The sequence below is a fragment of the Triticum dicoccoides genome, chromosome 2A (assembly GCF_002162155.2).
Source record: "Triticum dicoccoides isolate Atlit2015 ecotype Zavitan chromosome 2A, WEW_v2.0, whole genome shotgun sequence".
In the NCBI taxonomy this organism is placed as follows: Eukaryota; Viridiplantae; Streptophyta; class Magnoliopsida; order Poales; family Poaceae; genus Triticum; species Triticum dicoccoides.
The window spans coordinates 721,765,156-721,784,863 of record NC_041382.1 but is presented as its reverse complement, the minus strand read 5'-3'; the positions used below and the strand labels follow the sequence as shown (position 1 = coordinate 721,784,863).

General features: G+C 46.4%; 1 pseudogene; it reads right to left on the bottom strand.

Annotated features, from left to right (window-relative positions):
- Positions 1–1,747: 1,747 nt before the first annotated feature.
- The window catches only part of LOC119358206, a 69,638-nt pseudogene continuing 51,677 nt past the window's right edge, over positions 1,748–19,708 (bottom strand).

The window sequence follows — 19,708 nt, the reverse complement described above, 5'->3', positions numbered from 1 at the left end:
CCAGCAACACCGCCCGAATGTGCCGACAAATCCCGATAGGAGCTGCACATATCTCTTTCTCAGGGCACACTCAGATGAGACTAGCTACGAGTAAAACCAACCCTCAAGTTTCCCCGAGGTGGCCCCGCAGGCAGCTCAGTTCGGACCAACACTTAGAGGAGCACTGGCCCGGGGGGGTTAGAATAAAGATGACCCTTGAGTCTGCAGAACCCAAGGGAAGGTGGTAGGTTGTTAGTGCAAATGGTAAAACCAATGTTGGGCATTGCTGGAAGAGCTTTACTTAAGGCGAACTGTCAAGGGGTTCCCATTATAGCCCAACCGCGTAGGGGACGCAAAATCCGGGAACATAACACCGATATGACGGAAACTAGGGCGGCAAGAGTGGAACAAAACACCAGGCATAAGGCCGAGCCTTCCACCCTTTACCAAGTATATAGATGCATTAATTAAATACGATATATAGTGATATCCCAACAAGTAAACATGTTCCAATAAGGAACGGCCTCCAATCTTCACCTGCAACTAGCAACGCTATAAGAGGGGCTGAGCAAAGCGGTAACATAGCCAATCAATGGTTTGCTAGGACATGGTGGGTTAGAGGTTTGACATGGCAATTTGGGAGGCTGACAAGCAAATGGTAGGCATCGAAGCATTGGCATAGCAAAAGAGCGAGCAACTAGCAAAGCAAAGATAGTAGTGATTTCGAGGGTATGATCATCTTGCCTGAAATCCCGCAGGGAAGAAGAACGAGTCCATGAAGAAGACAAAGCGGACGAAGTCGAACGGGTCCTCACAAACGCAACGTTATCGGAACCAACCCGAAGAAGCAACACCGGAAAGAAAGCAAACAACATAGTAAACAACCAACACATCAACATGGCATGATGCACAATCGAGTATGATGCATGCCCGGTTTAATGAAGCATGGCATGGCAAAGTGCGCAAACAATCCTACAAATTAAGTGGAGCTCAAATATGCAACGAGTTGCATATTGACGGAACACCACGTGACTTATTTAGTTCTCTCTCGTTTATGTACGCAACAATATTAAATGTTGTTAAACATGGCAAGAGGGTGAAGCATAATTCAACTATCTAATCTAGGCAAGTTTAAATGAGGCCGGAACAACAAAACAACAAGTCCGGAAACTCCTCATATGCATATATTAGATTTGGTCCTGTTCTGCCCTAAACCATATTTTAGAGTTGTTAAACATGCAAATAAATGTCACCATGTTAAACTAGGCATTTTTCTACCCCATTTACATATACAATTTATTAAAATCCGAGGTACGGTTATTTAGTTATGAATTAAATCATTTTAACATGGCATAGGAGCAAATTAATGCAAACAACATTTTTAATATTTCAAACATAGATGAAAGTTGGATATTATTAATCTACACAAAATTCTGAGCAAGTTTCATATATAAATCATTTTAATCCGATGCACGGTTAGTGAGTTATTAAATGCATGAACTAGGGGGACTATTCTGCAAAACTGGCAATCTCTGGATAATTAGGAAAATCCCAGGCGCTGGAAAAAAACATGACGGGCTGAATCTGGGGCAAGCCCAACAGTAGGAAGGAAAAAAAACAGAGGCAAGGCGCTGGGGTGTGGCTCACCCATGGGCCATGGCCCGGTTCGGTGGGGAGGAGGCCGGCTTGGGGCAGCGGGGCTGGGCCGGATCTGGCACGGCGGCCCACATACGCGGGAGGAGGCCTAGAGGCAAGGGCGTCGTCCTCCTCACGCGAACCTCACAGGCAGGAAGCCATGGAGGCGGCGCAGGAGAGCAAGGGACGCCGGCGGCAGCAGGGCGGCTTCTCCGGCGACGTCGGCGGGCGCGGCCGCCGGGAATGGATGCAGTCGAGGACGCGGCGGACGGCTCCGGGCATGGCCCCTCCGGATCCGGTCGGGGAAGAGAGGAAGGAGCAGTGCACGGGGGAGCCAGGCCTGGTCGGCGGTGAAGTCAAACGGCGGCGCAGCGTGCTCCGGCGTGACGCGGTCGCCGGAGACGGGCGGCGAGGATGCGCTGGCGGTGGGGGCGCGGATCGAGGGGCTCCTCCCCTCGACCGGCTGCGGGAGCGGGGCTCCTGGTTCGGGCGCGGCGAACGGCGCGGTCGGGCTCGCGCGGGCCTGCGATGGGCTCGGCGGGCCGCGGCCGCGGGGACGACGACGACGGACAGATGGCGCGAGGGGAGTGGACGAGGGCGGCGGCGCGATGACGTGGCCTCTCCTGATTGGTCCGGGTGACGAGGCAGCGGCGGCGAACACGTCCAGCGGCGGGACGGACAAGTCCGGCGGCGCGGGGAGGAGTGCTCTTTTATAGGTAGAGGGAGCTAGGAGAGTCCAAATGAGGTACGGTATTCGGCCACGCGATCGTGATCGAACGACCGAGATGATGGAGCAGAGTTAGGTGGGTCTTGGGCCAAATTGGAAGGGTGTTGGGCTGCAACACACACGAGGCCTTCTCGGTCCCTCGGTTAACCGTTGGAGTATCAAACGAAGTCCAAATGGTACGAAACTTGACAGGCGGTCTACCGGTAGTAAACCAAGGCCGCTTGGCAAATCTCGGTCCAATCCGGAAATGTTTAATCCCCACACACAAAAGAAAGGTAGAAATGACCACCGGAGGAGAATGAAGCGCCGGAATGCAAAGCGGACAATGGGGAAAATGCTCGGATGCATGAGACGAACATGTATGCAAATGAAATGCGCATGATGACATGATATGCAATGCATGACACGCAAGCAATGACAAGGCAACCACAGCGAATAAACGTAGGACACCTAGCACATCGGTCTCGGGGCGTTACAACACTCCACCACTACAAGAGGATCTCGTCCCGAGATCTAGAATGGCACCGGAGGGAAAACGGAGGAGAAAGAGAATAGGTAAACTAAGTTGCTTCTTTGACAAATGAGTGAAACCAAAGAACCTTGAAAAAGTTTGAGCAAAATGAAAGAAAGAAAGCAACGGAGAAGAACAAAGTTGAAAACACTCCATTAAGCAAGAGGAATAAGAAAGAACCGATTCAGGTAGCACTCCGGTTGAGAGAGATGAAGACTTGATAAGACAAAAAGAACTTGAGCAAAAAGGCACAACACTCCGGTTAGATGGATAGGCCTGAAAAGAGCATGATCTACACAATCCGAGAAGATGAGTGAAGGGAGCAACATCACAATGCCTCCGGAAGAAAGAAATAGAAGATAGATAATTGAAAAAAAGGAGAAACGAGAAGAAAATGTCAACTTCTGTCACAAAGAGTTTGAAGAGGCGTCTTTTAGGAGAAGGGTCGAACGGAGTTGTTGTGAAACCCACAACGAAAATAATAAGCTTGATATGGTCTTATGGAATATATCTCAAATATATGAGGTGACAGCCTGCCACTCACGGGAAAAGAATTGGATTGATAAGAACAAGGAGACGAGAAAGCTATATCGCACCGGAAAGGATAAATGAAGAACTTGGGTCATTTATAAGCACCATAAATAGCAACAATCCTTAGGGAAGGCTTTAGGTGAAACATAACCCAAGATAATTCCAATGATGAGATTGATGGATTTAAAATACCTCATTCATAACAACATGTGAGTTATGAATCATGAACTCAAATTATTAAGAATGACATAATACCACCTCCAATAATACGGAAGAAAGAATTGCACTCCAGAAAGGAAGATGATGAAAACTTGTGTTCCCCTGAATAGAATATTGATGAACACTTCGAGAAGAAATTAAATCCTTGATGAACCATCATGTAGAACCTTCATGAAGGATTCCGGTAAACAAAAGAATGATCAAGCGGAAAGGAAGATGAGAAGAGTAAGGTTGAAGCCTTGCAATGATTTAGATGGAGCTTCACGACGAGATAATGCGGAAAAGCTTGGACTCCAGAAAAGAAAGATGAACAAATGAAATCAAGAATTTGATGAGCCTCCGTAGTAAGGAATTAATCCCTTGGATGAAACAAGAATAAGAATTACATTATGCTTATCCTTCACCAATTAAATTGATGACAATCAACGGATTTGGCATATTACTTATTCTCGTAGAAAATATTAAAAGAGATATAACATAACTTAATGGACCACCGGTAGGTTTGAAACAACGAATGAATTGATATGATAAACGAAGGAAGAGAAATCTTGAATGAACCACCGTAAGAATTGAAAATGAATAAATAGATATGATAGCAAGGAAGAAAATCCTGAATAGCCACCATAAGAATTGGAACTGAACGAAGTAAAGGGATGAATCACCGGGAAGAGTTAGAGAACGAGTGAGGATACTTGAGGGGATTTAGATACCACTGAAATGAAGAGAGCACGAGCTAATTAGAGAATATTTGAAGGATGCACCGGTAAAATTGGAAAACGACAACTGAAAGCTGAGTATGAATAAACCTGAATTTGATGGACTCCGGATAACAAACTGAGAAGGCTCCTGAATTGCTCCGGATGGATAAAAGAATTCTCACAATCGAACAATTATGAGAGGATGGCAACAAGCTAGAATCACGAATCTTGAGGAGAGTGGAGCAAAATATGGAGGTAAAACTCTTCTTCGGTCTTCCAATGTTGAGAATGACGACGAGAAACACCACCAAGAATTATTTAGACACTCTAGAAGAATCAAAACGAAGAGGTTGAGGCAACGATGGAAAGAATTTGAAAGATCTTGGAGAAATACATTTGACTGATGATCACTCATTCTTACGTCAAACTTCGAAAAGAAATTTGAGGATAGCTCCGGGAAAATTAGAAGAGTCAGGTAAGATCCTGGGAAAAGACCTGTGGGTTAGGGCCCACTGAAAAGAACACCGTTGAAAAGATTTAAAAGAGTGGTTGCACCGGTTGACTTAAATGACTTGAATGAGGTAACATCCTCGAAAAAAAAGCTTGAACGAAAGAAGAGTGGAAAACACGAATCTTCGAGATATCTTTAGCACTCCGGAACAATAGAATAACGAGCGCGAATGATTAAGAATTGCACCGGCATGAGAAAACATTTGGAACGAGGGAAGGATATGGTCAACAAAGCTTGAATTAGTTCCACCGGAGAAGAAAAGAACGAGGAATGACGAACTTGAAGCTCCATTAGAATCTTCATGAGAATCACCGGATACGAACATTGACGGAAAACATGGAGAGACTTCCCATCAATAAGATGATACTAGATTAAGAAATCTGAGACCTCGAAGAAACAAGGGTGGGTGGGTGGGAAAACACTGTTGACAATGAAACGAACACCGTTGAGGATCTTAGAATTGATCTTGCGGATGTTGAAATGATCGGATCCACTAGAAGAGAAACACACCGGTGAAAAAGGATTGACATGACAAACTCGATGATCGAGAAGGATTAGTATTCACATCGGAGTATGAGAACACCATTTGGGGAAAAGTATGGAATCAACATTTGACTTCAAAGCAACTCGAATACCACAACTCAAAACAAAACAAAGGATTGGCTTGCGGAATAAGCCGGAACAAACATATGATAGAGATTTTGTCCGAAGTTTTCGTGGTGGGGCCTACACGGGCTTGATCGTACAGCACCATCATGTACAAGGCAGTGCACATGACATACGAAGCGTCCCCGAGTCAGCATAGCCAAGGACTCTTTAAGACACAATGAGACTACTGTAAAACCGACCGTGAATAGGTACACATCAATGTTGTTGCCGGGTTACTTAGGGCCTTGGATGAGCACTGGCATCATAATGAACTTCCGCTTCATGCACAACCAAGGAGGAAGGTTATACAAACATAGAGTCATAGGCCAGGTGCTATGGTTGCTGCTCTACTCCCCAAAAGGATTAATGCCATCTGCGCTTAGACCAAACCACACATTCCTTGTGTCATCTGCACACTCCTTCTCGTACTTTCTTTCGATTTTTCTCCACTGCGACCCGTCAGCGGGTACTCTCAACTTTCCGTCTTTCTTACGGTCTTCTCTGCGCCATCGCATCGCCTTGGCATGCTCTTTTTTTGGAACAAATGTTTCAACCGTGGTATTATAGGAGCATACCACATCACCTTGGCAGGAATCTTCTTCCTAGGGCGCTCGCCCTCGACATCACCAAGGTCATCGCGGCTGATCTTATACCGCAATGCACCGCATACTGGGCAAGCGTTCAAATCCTCGTACTCACCGCGGTAGAGGATGCAGTCATTAGGGCATGCATGTATCTTCTGCACCTCTAACCCTAGAGGGCAGACAACCTTCTTTGCTTGGTACGTACTCTCGGGCAATTCATTGTCCTTTGGAAGCATATCCTTTATCATTAGCAGCAACTTTCCAAATCCCTTGTCAGATACACCATTCTCTGCCTTCCATTGCAGCAATTCCAGTGTGGTGCCCAGCTTTTTCTTGTCACCTACGCAATTCGGGTACAACAATTTTTTGTGATCCTCTAACATTCTTCTTCTCCAAATCACTTGCGCAGTTTCTCTTTGCATCGGCAATGGCCCGACCTAGATCATCAACGGGCTCATCCGATGCCTCTTCTTCAGCTTCTTCCCGCATTGCCGGCTTAGCTTCTTCCCGCATTACCGGCTCAGCTTCTTCCCTCATTGTTGTATCATCGTATTCAGGGAACCCATGGCCAAGATAGCTGTCGTCGTCCTCTTCTTCTTCATTGTCTTCCATCATAACCCCTCTTTCTCCATGCTTGGTCCAAACATTATAGTGGGGCATGAAACCGGACTCAAACAGGTGGACGTGAATTGTTCTTGACGAGTAATTGCGACCATTCTTATAGCCAGCACATGGACAATGCATAAAACCATCCGCTCTCTTGTTTGCCTCAGCCGCAAGCAGAAAAGTACGCACGCCATTAATGAACTCGGGAGAGCATCGGTCATCGTACATCCATTGCCGACTCATCTTCAATACACAGCACCAAAAACATCAAATTAATACAATACATAAAGTTCATACATAAAGAGCATACAACACTTCAATGCAACAAACAAATAACTCTCTAGCTAAAGAATTTAAATGCAACAATAAATGCGATCAAGATCGCAACTAAGGTAACAATTGATCCAACAGCATAATGATACCAAGCCTCACTATGAATGGCATATTTTCTAATCTTTCTAATCTTCAAGAGCATTTTCTCCATCTTAATCTTGTGATCATCGACGACATCGGCAACATGCAACTCCAATTCCATCTTCTCCCCCTTAATTCTTTTCAATTTTTCCTTCAAATCCTCGTTTTCTCTTTCAACTAAATTTAACCTCTCGACAATAGGGTCGGTTGGAATTTCGGGTTCAACTACCTCCTACATACAAATATCTATGTCAACTTGATGGGCATAATTTGTCATAAACACGAAATGCAATGAATAGTTTTAAAAGAGAATATACCACATCCGAATCATAACCCGGACGAGGGCCGACGGGGACGTATATCAAAACCATGGCACTATGCATAAGAAACAACGTATCGGTAAGATAATTATACGAGTAACTATATATCCAAATCACACAAACATCATTTTTTTATATAAAACTTCATGAACAAGAGGCTCACCACAAGGTGGTGCCGGTGACGGGACGTTGCGAGCGATTGACGGTGGTTACGACGGAGATTTAGAAGGTACTAAGTAAACCACACCTACATATGCAAAACTAAGTGTTATTTTTGACCTCAAATTGCATATAAATCAAATACTAGCACATACATATATAATTCCTCCCAAATTACTAAACTCAAAAATCAATCACTATATAAAGCATTGCACGAGCTAATCTAGCAATGAGAGATGAAAGGAAAGAGTTGCTAAACTTTGTGATCATTTGAATGGATGGGGGCCTTCAAATCTTGGGAAAAATGTGTGATGAGCTTGAGAGGAAGAGGGAAAAGAACAGAGAGGAGAGGGGAAAGGGGAAGAACAGAGCGAGCTCGGGTGGACGAAGGGTCTATGTAGGACGACCTTTAGTGCCGGTCCGTGATACGACCCGGTACTAAAGGTGCTGGAGGGGCCCCGGACTGACAACATCATGCCACCACTCACTTTAGTACCGGTTCGTGGCACAAACCGGTGCTAAAGGTTCGCCATGAACCGGTACTAATGAGAGCGGCCCGGCTAGCCGTTGGAACCGGCACTAATGTACACATTAGTGTCGGATCAAATTCAAACCGGCACTAATGTGCTTCACGTTTGACCCTTTTTCTACTAGTGGGTGCTCGACGGAGGACGAGGAGGCGGCCAAGGCTCTTCTTCATGCGCGGGATCCCACACACGTTGGCCTCCAATGGATCCTGACGGCCATCTTCTCATGTGGGCGGCGAACATGGGGCCAACACCACACCCTCGACCCTATGTCGACCCCCCACCGACACCAGGGCCGTCTCAAGAAATTCGGGGGCCCGGTGCGAAAAGCAAAATGAGGCCCTAACATTTTAAAACCGTATAATAACTCAAGCATAATCACCTGACTATATAATTGAAATTTATGTTATTTCTTAATGTTTAGAAAATTCTCAAGTGTCAATGCAAAATACTAAAACCAATAAACTTAACTCATGCTCTATTGAAAAGTGTCTTCCGTCTTCTTCTAGTTTATGTTTCTTCTTACGCTTTAAGGCACCACAATCATACTTTCTTTTATAACTAGAATGCATGATTGTTTATGTTTATCAACCAAACAAAATAATATCAATGCATTTAAGCTGATGAACTCACATAAAATATAGGCTTGTAATTTGTATAGATAGTCAGAATCAGATAGAACCTTGATTTTTGACCTGGACAACAGGACAAGCAACTATTGAAAATCTTGAATCAGTGACAACTTTTGAAATTCAACAACTAGACAAAAAATCATTACAAAACTTATAAGTAAAATCTTAACACAACTTTACAGTTTGCATAAAAATTAGAGAAAAGAGGATATGCGTACGACACCGAGTACTGTTGGTCGTTGGCCTCCTGTTCGGTGGCACCGCAACAGCATCGGACGGCGTGAGGGCGTCCAGTGGTCGCAAGTCCCGTGCAGTTCCACTTCCGCCCATCGCCCGGTTGCAAAGCAATCACTGCCGAGCCACCGATTCAGTCGTCTCGAAAAGATAGATCGCACAGGCGCAGAGGAACCATATGGAAAGCGGAGAGATTAGGGAATTGGGAACGGCAGAAGTCACGAAACGTACGTAGTACTGCATGGATCTCTAGGATGGACAGCGCGTACGGCTCGAGGCTTTGACCGGGCCAGTCCCAGGAAGGCCGAAATGAGTGTTTTCAGCCCTCAGGCGACACGCAGAGGCAACGTATGGCCCAAAACTGATTTTATTTTTCAGACTATTTGTCGTGGTTTTGTCACGGGAGATGTCCTTAGTGTCAGGACTTAGTCGCGAGGCCAGCGCATCTATGTGGTAGCTTGAGAGGGGTTGAGCGGAATCGAGAGACGCAACACAAGACAAGGATTTAGATAGCTTCGGGCCCCGGGAAACATCGTCCGGTAACAACCCTACATGTTGTTTGAGGCTAGGTCTCATTATGATCACGAGAGAGTCGCTGGTAAACCGGCTCTTTGTGTCTAGCCCTAGAGATTGTTTCTTCTTGCTTGTAGATTGTCCCTCTTTGGGGAGCCCTGCCCCTCCTTATATATGTTGAAGGGGCGGTTTACATGACTAGTCCTAGTTGGATTAGGATTACTCTATTACAAGTGGAGTCCTAGTCTTGCTTCCTTTCTAGGAGAATAGTCCTTACGCTTTCCTCATAAACCGTCCCACCATTAAACGTGAACCAGCCTTCTGGGCCTTGGGCCTCGTCATCCATCTAACCCGCCCGCCGGGTTACTAATGAACCACCAAGACCGGGCGGGTAGCCCGTGAACCGCCAAGCTCCGGGCGGGTTACCATTGAGTCGTCCAGTCCGGCCGGGTTATACTTCCGGCCGGTTTACGCCACGGGGTATATCCCCGACATTAGCCCCCAGTTTAATTTGGATTTATCCATGTTAAACTAATCCTGTAAAATAAACACAAGAACAAACTTGACAGGTTGTGCTCCGGGTTAAGAATTCTTGTAAATCGGCACCTGATCATCCTTAAGTCCTTTGTCATTTCCTCCTTCTAGAAAATCCAGGTCAATAAGCCAGCGTCATACTCAATTTGCTGACATTGGTTTCTCACAGAAAAATATTGTGAAGAATAATCCACTTGAGTCGGCTTCCAAAACGCCAGCTTTAAGAAATATTGGTCTTGACATACCCATCTGATATTCAGCCGGTTTGAAGATGTAAAACTTGTCGGTTTGATATTACCAAAATTGCCGGATTATAAAAACTGATGATCCTGGATTATGACCGTTTATAGACGCCGGGTTATGATTGTTGCCATCGCCGGATCACACAATTAATCTTCCTGATTTGCCAAAAACTGAGAATTTGAAGATGTTCCTCCTTTATATGCATATTACCTGTAGCCCCCAAGTCTTAAGAGGAGAACATAATGATAGCTTAAGACTTGTGTCAATATAAATGTTGCAACCTTGAAGAAATCCAGATTGTTCATCTCAGTTACTAGTCACAACTGAATATTCCACATATGCAGCCCCCAAGTGCCGGGTTGTTATGCTTGCAGCAACCTGGGACTTGTAATTGCGTTATACTCATAAAAACTTCAACCAATGTAGCCCCCAAGGGCCAGGTCATTAAGCATAATGAGTAGGGACTTTGTAGATATGATCATATAGATTTGAACAGCAACGTGTAGCCCCCAAGGGCCGGGTCATTATGTAATAATGAGCAGGGACTTTGTAGATATGATCATGTAGACTTGAATTGTTGACAGGAGCAATTGGTAGCCCCCAAGGGCTGGCTCATTATGATATGATGAGTCGGATCTTCAATAAGATGAGCAAAAAATGACTTTGCATTAGCCCCCAAGTGTCATGGTGCATGCTCGCAGTGACATGAGACTTGCATATTTGATATAATCTCAACTTTGAATAATGTAGCCCCCAAGTGTCGGGTCGTAAGCCTGCAGCGACTTGGGACTATTCCTTCCATTGCAGAATAAATCATATTCATATCCATTGCGCTAAAGTGACTTTGAAAACCTTAATCATAATATTAATAACCATAATAAAAATCCAGTCGTGTTGGCTATTTGAATGATATAATCCAATGATTTATAAGCGCATGATTCCAATGGCACAATCCAAATATATACTGGTGACTTATAGTCCAAAGCCAGGCCGGTTTAATAAACACCGGACAATTTCTCATCATAGACTGGCGATTTAGCGTCTTAAAGCCAGGCTGGTTTAATAAACACCGGATAATTTATCATCATACTGGCGACATATAGTCGAAAGCCAGGCCGGTTTAATAAACACCGGATAATTTATCATCATACTTTATTCAACCTGTTTCTGCATACAACAAGTTTAAAGTGTCCTGGCGGTTTACCGCCGGACGGGTCACAATGCCCAACATATAACCTGGGTTGATAACCAAGGCTACACTTAAGAATAATAAAATATGAAATATATCATACCTGTGACATTGAATCACATCGTTGGTTTACCAACTTTTTTGTAGTAAAGGTAATAACCCAAATTTTGAGTACTGATAACTCCTTCCATATTGTGCCGGTTTATGATAAAACCGTACCGGGTTTGTGATAAACACCGGATTAACCATATATAATACTGGTGACTTGTAGTCAAACCAGACCGGGCTGATAGTCTCCGGATTATGATTCGATCATGTACTGACAACTTGTAATTGACAGCCGAACCGGGTTGTTAACGTCGATTTAAAAAGCAACAACAAAAATCTTTATCAAAAAGAGAACAAAACTCAAACAAAGGCAAAATAACAACCATTGTAGGCGAGGTTTTGAGCCGATCAAGAGGTGTGACTATGGTTCAGACATGACCAAGCCCCCAAATGACATCGTGGCATTACGCCGATCAAGAGGCGTGGCTATGGTTCAGGTTCGACCAAAGCCCCCAAGTGATGCTGTGGCATTGAGCCGATCAAGAGGTGTGACTATGGTTCAGACATGACCAAGCCCCCAAGTGATGCTGCGGCATTACACCGATCAAGAGGCATGGCTATGGTTCGGGTTTGACCAAAGCCCCCAAGTGATGCTGTAGCATTGCGCCGATCAAGAGGTGTGACTATGGTTCAGACATGACCAAGCCCTCAAGTGATGCTGTGGCATTACGCCGATCAAGAGGCGTGGCTATGGTTCGGGTTCGACCAAAGCCTCCAAGTGATGCTGTGGCATTGCACCGATCAAGAGGTGTAGCTATGGTTCGGATACAACCAAGCCCCCAAGTGATCAATAATATGATAAGCCAATAAGGCATGATACCCATGTTTGAACCGCGCATCATGGCAGCAGGTCCTCTTTGGCACCTTTTAACTTTTTGCAAGAGATAAAATCTTTCTTGAACCAGGATTTTGAACCGGATATTGGGAGCTTCAAAGCTTTGTGGGAGACGTCTTTCCCTTGAACCGGATTTTAAACCGGAATCTTCATTTTCAGCCGGAAATTTTCTGACGGCCCTTAAACTCGAACTTGCGAGAAGTTAATTCCTTTTTGAACCGGACATTTTTAAACCGGATTTGAGAGCTTCAGAGCTTTGCGGGAGAATAGATCTCCCTTGAACCGGATTATAAACCGGAAGTATCATTGTGAGCCAGAATATTTCTGACGGCCTTTAAATTTTCATCAATATAACAGTAGCCTCCGGGACCGGGTTTCCCTTCAACATCCTGGGGCACTTGAATTTGCTGAAACTGGCAAGACTTGCTGCGTCATATCATCATAGCCCCCGAGTCTTAAGATGACTCAAGGAGTTGTCTTGAGATTCTCCGTACTTGACCATAGCAGAAGGTATATATCATCGGTGTTAATAACGCAATGTAAATCCACAGAAGATTGAGGTGACTGCGACGGGTTATAAATGATCCCGTATGAGCCGTGTCAGCAACTCGGCCAATGGTTCCTTCCAACTGGCTGTTTGAGGTTGACCAAACTGTAGTGGCATCAATTTGTGCGCATGTCCATTGATCCATCCAGTGCAGACGGCGGCTGAATGATAATTTGCCTCCAATGTATTGGAAGAAAAACCGGGCTACCCAAGCAATGACTTGCTCATAGTCAATAAACAGCTCATGCAGACAGGTGCGACCCAGTGTGTTGATGTAGACCAGACCGCAAGAGACAGATGGAAAAATGACCGCCGCATCAGAGGCGGCTCAGACAAATGAGTCGACCGCGACATTGTAAGCCAGTATGGATGGGGGAGTCAATTGCAGACGCGGTCCCGGCAAGCTGATGTAAACCAGGCCGTAAGGGCGACGTCCTGCACGCGTCCATTCACCGTGTAACATGGTACGGACGAACACCGGGCAGGGCGTTGCCAGCGCGTGTTCCGTACCCATGGTATAAACCACATTTGTAGTAAATGATTGTCTTGTATATAAAAATACACAGATCAAAGTAATCGTTCTTTGACAAAAAATAACACGTGCTAATAAAATAGACTTTAGATGGATAGCACCTGATTCGTTTAGGTCGGAAATTATCCATCACGGACTTGATGATCACCGGATGAAGCTGAAATCAGTCACGGGTGAACCAGTCGCAATGTGGTAAGCCGGTGCGGACGGACGAGTTAATGTAGACCGGGCTACTTGCGCACGTCCGTTCATCGGGTAATGTGGCACGGATGAAACGCCGGGTCAGAACAGCCGCCAGTGTGTGCTCCGTACCCGTAGTTTACGTTGTCATTTGCCACATTTGTAATGAACAATTATCTGCAAAAACAATATTACATGCCATGTAAATGTTCCCAGACGAATTAACATACTGATAAAATACATAGGAAAGATATCACCTGATGTACTTTGATGATAGCTCCATACTTTTGTCTGGATACGAGGTGAACAGTAGCTTTTAAACTCCACGTAGTGTGTATGTAACACCAAGCATACTAACCCCTTTTCGTTTTTTGTTGACTCTGGTCAAGGCGCGGTTAGTAACCACTTTGTCCACCGCGGCCTCAAAGACGTAAGGTAATAGATGGCTTTGCAAGATCCGGTTTACGGGGCGCAGGTTGCACAAGAGGATCATCAGGGCGCAGTAATGGAATAGCAGCGACGGCTCAACGGGCAGGGAAGGTCGGAGCGGCGCGCGCAAGGGGTGCAGAGGAGGCGTGGCCATGGCGGGCGGGTCCGGGTTGGAACCGGAGATAGGGTGACTCAGAGCGGTCTCCCGTGGTCCGGAGGCAAGGCACGGCAGCTTAGTGCTTAACACCATGGCGAAAGTGATTCGAGGTCGGGTCAACTCGGCCCGGACGATATGACCCCGATGCAAAGGCGTGGTCGGCTCGGTGGTTGAAGGTGCTGGCGAGGGCGTGGATGTAGATGGCAACCCGGCGACGCGGCAATTTAGAAGCAGAAGGGTGCCGGGCGAAACAGCACGCAGCCATGGCCGGTTCAATGCGGGAGCAGCGACCCCGTGGGTCCATCTACGGCAGCCGGCCAAATCATACAACAGTCCCGGCGGCGCGACAGTGACCACCAGCCAGAACCACAACGATTATAGGACCACGGCGACTCGGAGGTAACGCGTCAGCGTAAGAAGACCGTAGAAACAGCTGGTTCAGGCCGGCGGCTCAAGGCGGACCGTAGTGGAGCAGGCTGCTCGTCGAGGCCAGCGCTGTTGAAGCGGCTCATCGGCGCCGGAAATAGGTAGGTGATGGCGATTCCGGTGGACGGGTGACGGCAATGGCGGCTTATAGGCAAGGGCTGCCCCAGGCGGTTTAGTGGCGCGGCACGGTTGAACCGGCAGCTCGTGGCCAAGCGACGAGAGGTGCAGCGCAGAGGCGGAGGCGGGCGGGTCAACAACCTCTTTCAACCGCTGAAGGCTGACCACTCTGTCGAGGCCACTCGGCCTATGGTGAATCGGAGGCGGCTAGCTGCTGAAACCGGTCAGGGACTGAGGCGGCCGGCGACTTGAGATAGGCGCAGCAGCGATTGGGTCGGCAACTTGAGATCGGACGAGGTACTTTAGCAGAAGCCAGTGCCACGGAAGCCGGTTTGAGGACAAAGCGGCGGCTCGCCAGCAAAGGCCGAGGCCGGTTCGAGTGGAGGCATGTGGGAAGTGTGGTTACGGCCACAGAGTCCGGATCATAATTGGCTCGGCGGTTTAACTGGATCCGTATCCTTTCCTTGATCACTTTCCCTAATCCAGCTCGTCCTGCTCACCGATTGGTTTTGCAAAGAATTAGTACTAGTAGCACTTGGTAGCTTCGCTGGGGGGCCTTCACCTGACGTAGTAATAATGGTTGTACTACTTGATGACTAGTATTTCAACTCGTTCTGGTCTCCATGATAGAAAAATAATAGTGACGGATCGCTGTTCACTGGGCTGACAATTTACAACAAAAAGTAGCAGCTGTCAGTTGATACCCTCGGGCCTTGAAAACGCATATGCACAACAGCAACACAAACACGCCAGATCAGATCATCTACGGACTTCAATCCGGACCGGTTCATACTTGGACTCGGCGGTTTATGACGACGCGCCGGCGACGTACATGGATGGAACCCTAATTTCTCTTGTACCGGAATTTTGCATATGCTGCAGCTAAAAACTTCTTTGATTTTGACAGATGAACTTGTAGTTGATATGAATCCTTTCATGCTGAATCTTTCCTCATTCGAAAATTTGCGAACTTCTCAATCCCTTGGAGAGATCCCTACAAGAACTCAACACCATCGTGCGTAGGCCCCATGGTGGGCGCCAACTGTCGTGGTTTTGTCACGGCAGATGTGCTTAGTGTCAGGACTTAGTCGCGAGGCCAACGCATCTATGTGGTAGCTTGAGAGGGGTTGAGCGGAATCGAGAGACGCAACACAAGCCAAGGATTTAGACAGCTTCAGGCCCCGGGAAACATCGTCCGGTAACAACCCTACATGTTGTTTGAGGCTAGGTCTCATTATGATCACGAGAGAGTCGCCGGTAAACCGGCTCTTTGTGTCTAGCCCTAGAGATTGTTTCTTCTTGCTTGTAGCTTGTCCCTCTTTGGGGAGCCCTACCCCTCCTTATATATGTTGAAGGGGCGGTTTACATGACTAGTCCTAGTTGGATTAGGATTACTCTATTACAAGTGGAGTCCTAGTCTTGCTTCCTTTGTAGGAGAATAGTCCTTACGCTTTCCTCATAAACCGGCCCACCATTAAACGTGAACCGGCCTTCTGGGCCTTGGGCCTCGTCATCCATCTAACCCACCCGTCGGGTTACTAATGAACCGCCAAGACCGGGCGGGTAGCCCGTGAACCGCCAAGCTCCGGGCGGGTTACCAGTGAGTCGTCCAGTCCGGCCGGGTTATACTTCCGGCCGGTTTACGCCACGGGGTATATCCCCGACACTATTCATACACGTATGTGGCCTTAATAGGGGGCCCCTAGATTTTTGGGGCCCTGTGCGAGCGGTGCTTGGACGGCCCTGACCCACGCACGCCCTTGGGAGCATGCTTTCTCAGGTTTTAATCATGCCCACATGGTAGCAAACCTATACTGATTCTTACCATCATGGCAATTTTGTAGTAGATTTCTAAGGATGGGCAGCATGCTTTTCTGAGTGCTACATGGCAACAAACCGATTTTCCTCTCAACTAACCAGGGCAACATCTTTTGTTATTGCAAATTATCATCAATTTGACATGGCAATTTACATATATTGAATAGCTACATCTTTTTTTCATAAATAATTTTCATGGCATTGTTTCATTTTTCAGTTCATTTTTCTCAAATTAGCATGTAATGTCCGAGTAGAATGCATAATAGATAATTGAATATGAGTAGTTGCCATGGAAAATTATGTATTAGGAGCCATGATAGCTCTGCTACGAGTAATTGCAATTGATAGAATCGCTATGAGTAGTTTCCATGGCAAAAATTGAGGAAGTTGCCATGGAAAAATGTTGGAGTAGTTGCCATGGCAAAAAATCTGTATTAGGTGCCATGACATAACTGTTGGGGAACGTAGCAATAATTCAAAAAAATTCCTACGTGTCACCAAGATCAATCTAGGAGATACAAGCAACGAGAGAGAGGGAGTGCATCTTCATACCCTTGAAGATCGCTAAGCGGAAGCGTTACAAGAATGCGGTTGGTGGAGTCGTACACGCAGCGATTCAGATCACGGTCGATTCCGATCTAAGCGCCCAACAACGGCGCCTCCGCGTTCAACACACGTACATCCCGGGGATGTCTCCTCCTTCTTGATCCAGCAAGGGGAGAGGAGAAGTTGAGGGAGAACTCCGACAACACGACGGCGTGGTGGTGATGGAGCTCGTGGTTCTCGAGCAGGGCTTCGCCAAGCGCTACGGAGGAGGAGGTGTAGGAGAGGGGAGGGGCTGCGCCAGGAGAAGGGTGTGCGGCTACCCTCTCTCTCCCTCACTATATATAGGGGGAAGGGGGTGGAGGAGGCGCCCTAGGGTTCCCTAGGGTAGGGGCGGCGGCCATAGGGGAAACCCTAGATGGGTTTGGGCGCCCCCACCCCTAGGAAACTTGCCCCCCAAGCCTTGAGGGGTGGCTGCCCTAGGGGAGGTGCCCCCACCTCTCCAGGTTACGTGAGATGGGGTGGGAGGAGCGCTCAGCCCCTTAGTGGGCTGATGTGCCCCCTCCCCTTGGCCCATAAGGCCCCCCAACGCTTGCCGGGGCCTCTGAAACCTCTTTCGAACACGCTGGTCGTCACCCGGTACCCCCGGAACAATTCCGGACTCCAATACCCTTCGTCCAATATATCGATCTTCACCTCCGGACCATTCCGGAACTCCTCGTCACATCCGGGACCTCATCCGGGACTCCGAACAACCTTCGGTAACCACATACTATTTCCCATAACAACTCTAGCATCACCGAACCTTAAGTGTGTAGACCCTACGGGTTCGGGAACCATGCAGACATGACCGAGACATCTCTCCGGCCAATAACCAATAGTGAGATCTGGAGACCCATATTGGCTCCCACATGTTCCACGATGATCTCATCGGATGAACCACGATGTCGGGGATTCAATCAATCTCGTATACAATTCCCTTTGTCTATCGGTATGTTACTTGCCCGAGATTTGATCGTCGGTATCTCAATACCTTGTTCAATCTCATTACTGGCAAGTCTCTTTACTCGTTCTATAACGCATGATCACGTGGCCAACTCCTTAGTCACATTGAGCTCATTATGATGATGCATTACCGAGTGGGCCCAGAAATACCTCTCCGTCATACGGAGTGACAAATCCCAGTCTCGATTCGTGCCAACCCAACAGACACTTTCGGAGATACCTGTAGTGCACCTTTATAGCCACCCAGTTACGTTGTGACGTTTGGTACACCCAAAGCATTCCTACGGTATCCGGGAGTTGCACAATCTCATGGTCTAAGGAAATGATACTTGACATTAGAAAAGCTTTAGCAAACGAACTTCACGATCTTGTGCTATGCTTAAGATTGGGTCTTTTCCATCACATCATTCTCCTAATGATGTGATCTCATTATCAATGACATCCAATGTCCATGGTCAGGAAACCATGACCATCTATTGATCAACGAGCTAGTCAACTAGAGGCTTACTAGGGACATATTACGATCTATGTATTCACACATGTATTACGGTTTCCGGTTAATACAATTATAGCATGAACAATAGACAATTATCATGAACAAGGAAATATAATAATAACCATTTTATTATTGCCTCTAGGGCATATTTCCAACAGTCTCCCACTTGCACTAGAGTCAATAATCTAGTTCACATCGTTATGTGATTAACACTCATAGTTCACATCGCCATGTGACTAACACCCGAAGAGTTTACTAGAGTCAATAATCTAGTTCACATCGCCATGTGATTAACACCCAAGAGTTTACTAGAGTCAATAATCTAGTTCACATCACCATGTGATTAACACTCAATGAGTTCTAGGGTTTGATCAAGTTATGCTTATGAGAGAAGTGTCAGTCAACGGGTTTGCAACATTTAGATCCGTGTGTTCTTCGCAAATCTCGATTTCATATTGTAGATGTTGCTACTATGCTCCACTTGGAGCTATTCCAAATGGTTGCTCCACTATACGTATCCGGTTTTCTACTTAGAGTCATCCGGATAGGTGTTAAAGCTTGCATCGACGTAACCCTTTACGTTGAACTCTTTATCACCTCCATAATCGAGAAACATTTCCTTATTCCTAAGGACAATTTTGACCACTGTCCAATGATCCACTCCCGGATCACTCTTGTACCCTCTTGCCAGACACGTGGCAAGGCACATCGCGGTACACAGCATGGCATATCGTATAGAGCCTATGGCTAAGGCATAGGGGACGACTTTCGTCCTTTCTCTTTCTTCTACCGTGGTCAAGCTTCAAGTCTTAACTTCACACCTCACAACTTAGGCAAGAACTCCTTCTTTGGCTGATCCATCTTGAACTCCTTCAAGATCATGTAAAGGTATGTGCTCTTGTGAAAGTCTTATCAGGCGTCTTGATCTATCTCTATAGATCTTGATACCCAACATGTAAGCAGTTTTACACAGGTCTTCCTTTGAAAAACTCCATTCAAACAACCCTTTATGCTTTCTAGAAATTCTACATCATTTCTAATCAACAATATGTCATCCATATATACCTATCAGAAATGTTGTAGTGCTCCCACTCACTTTCT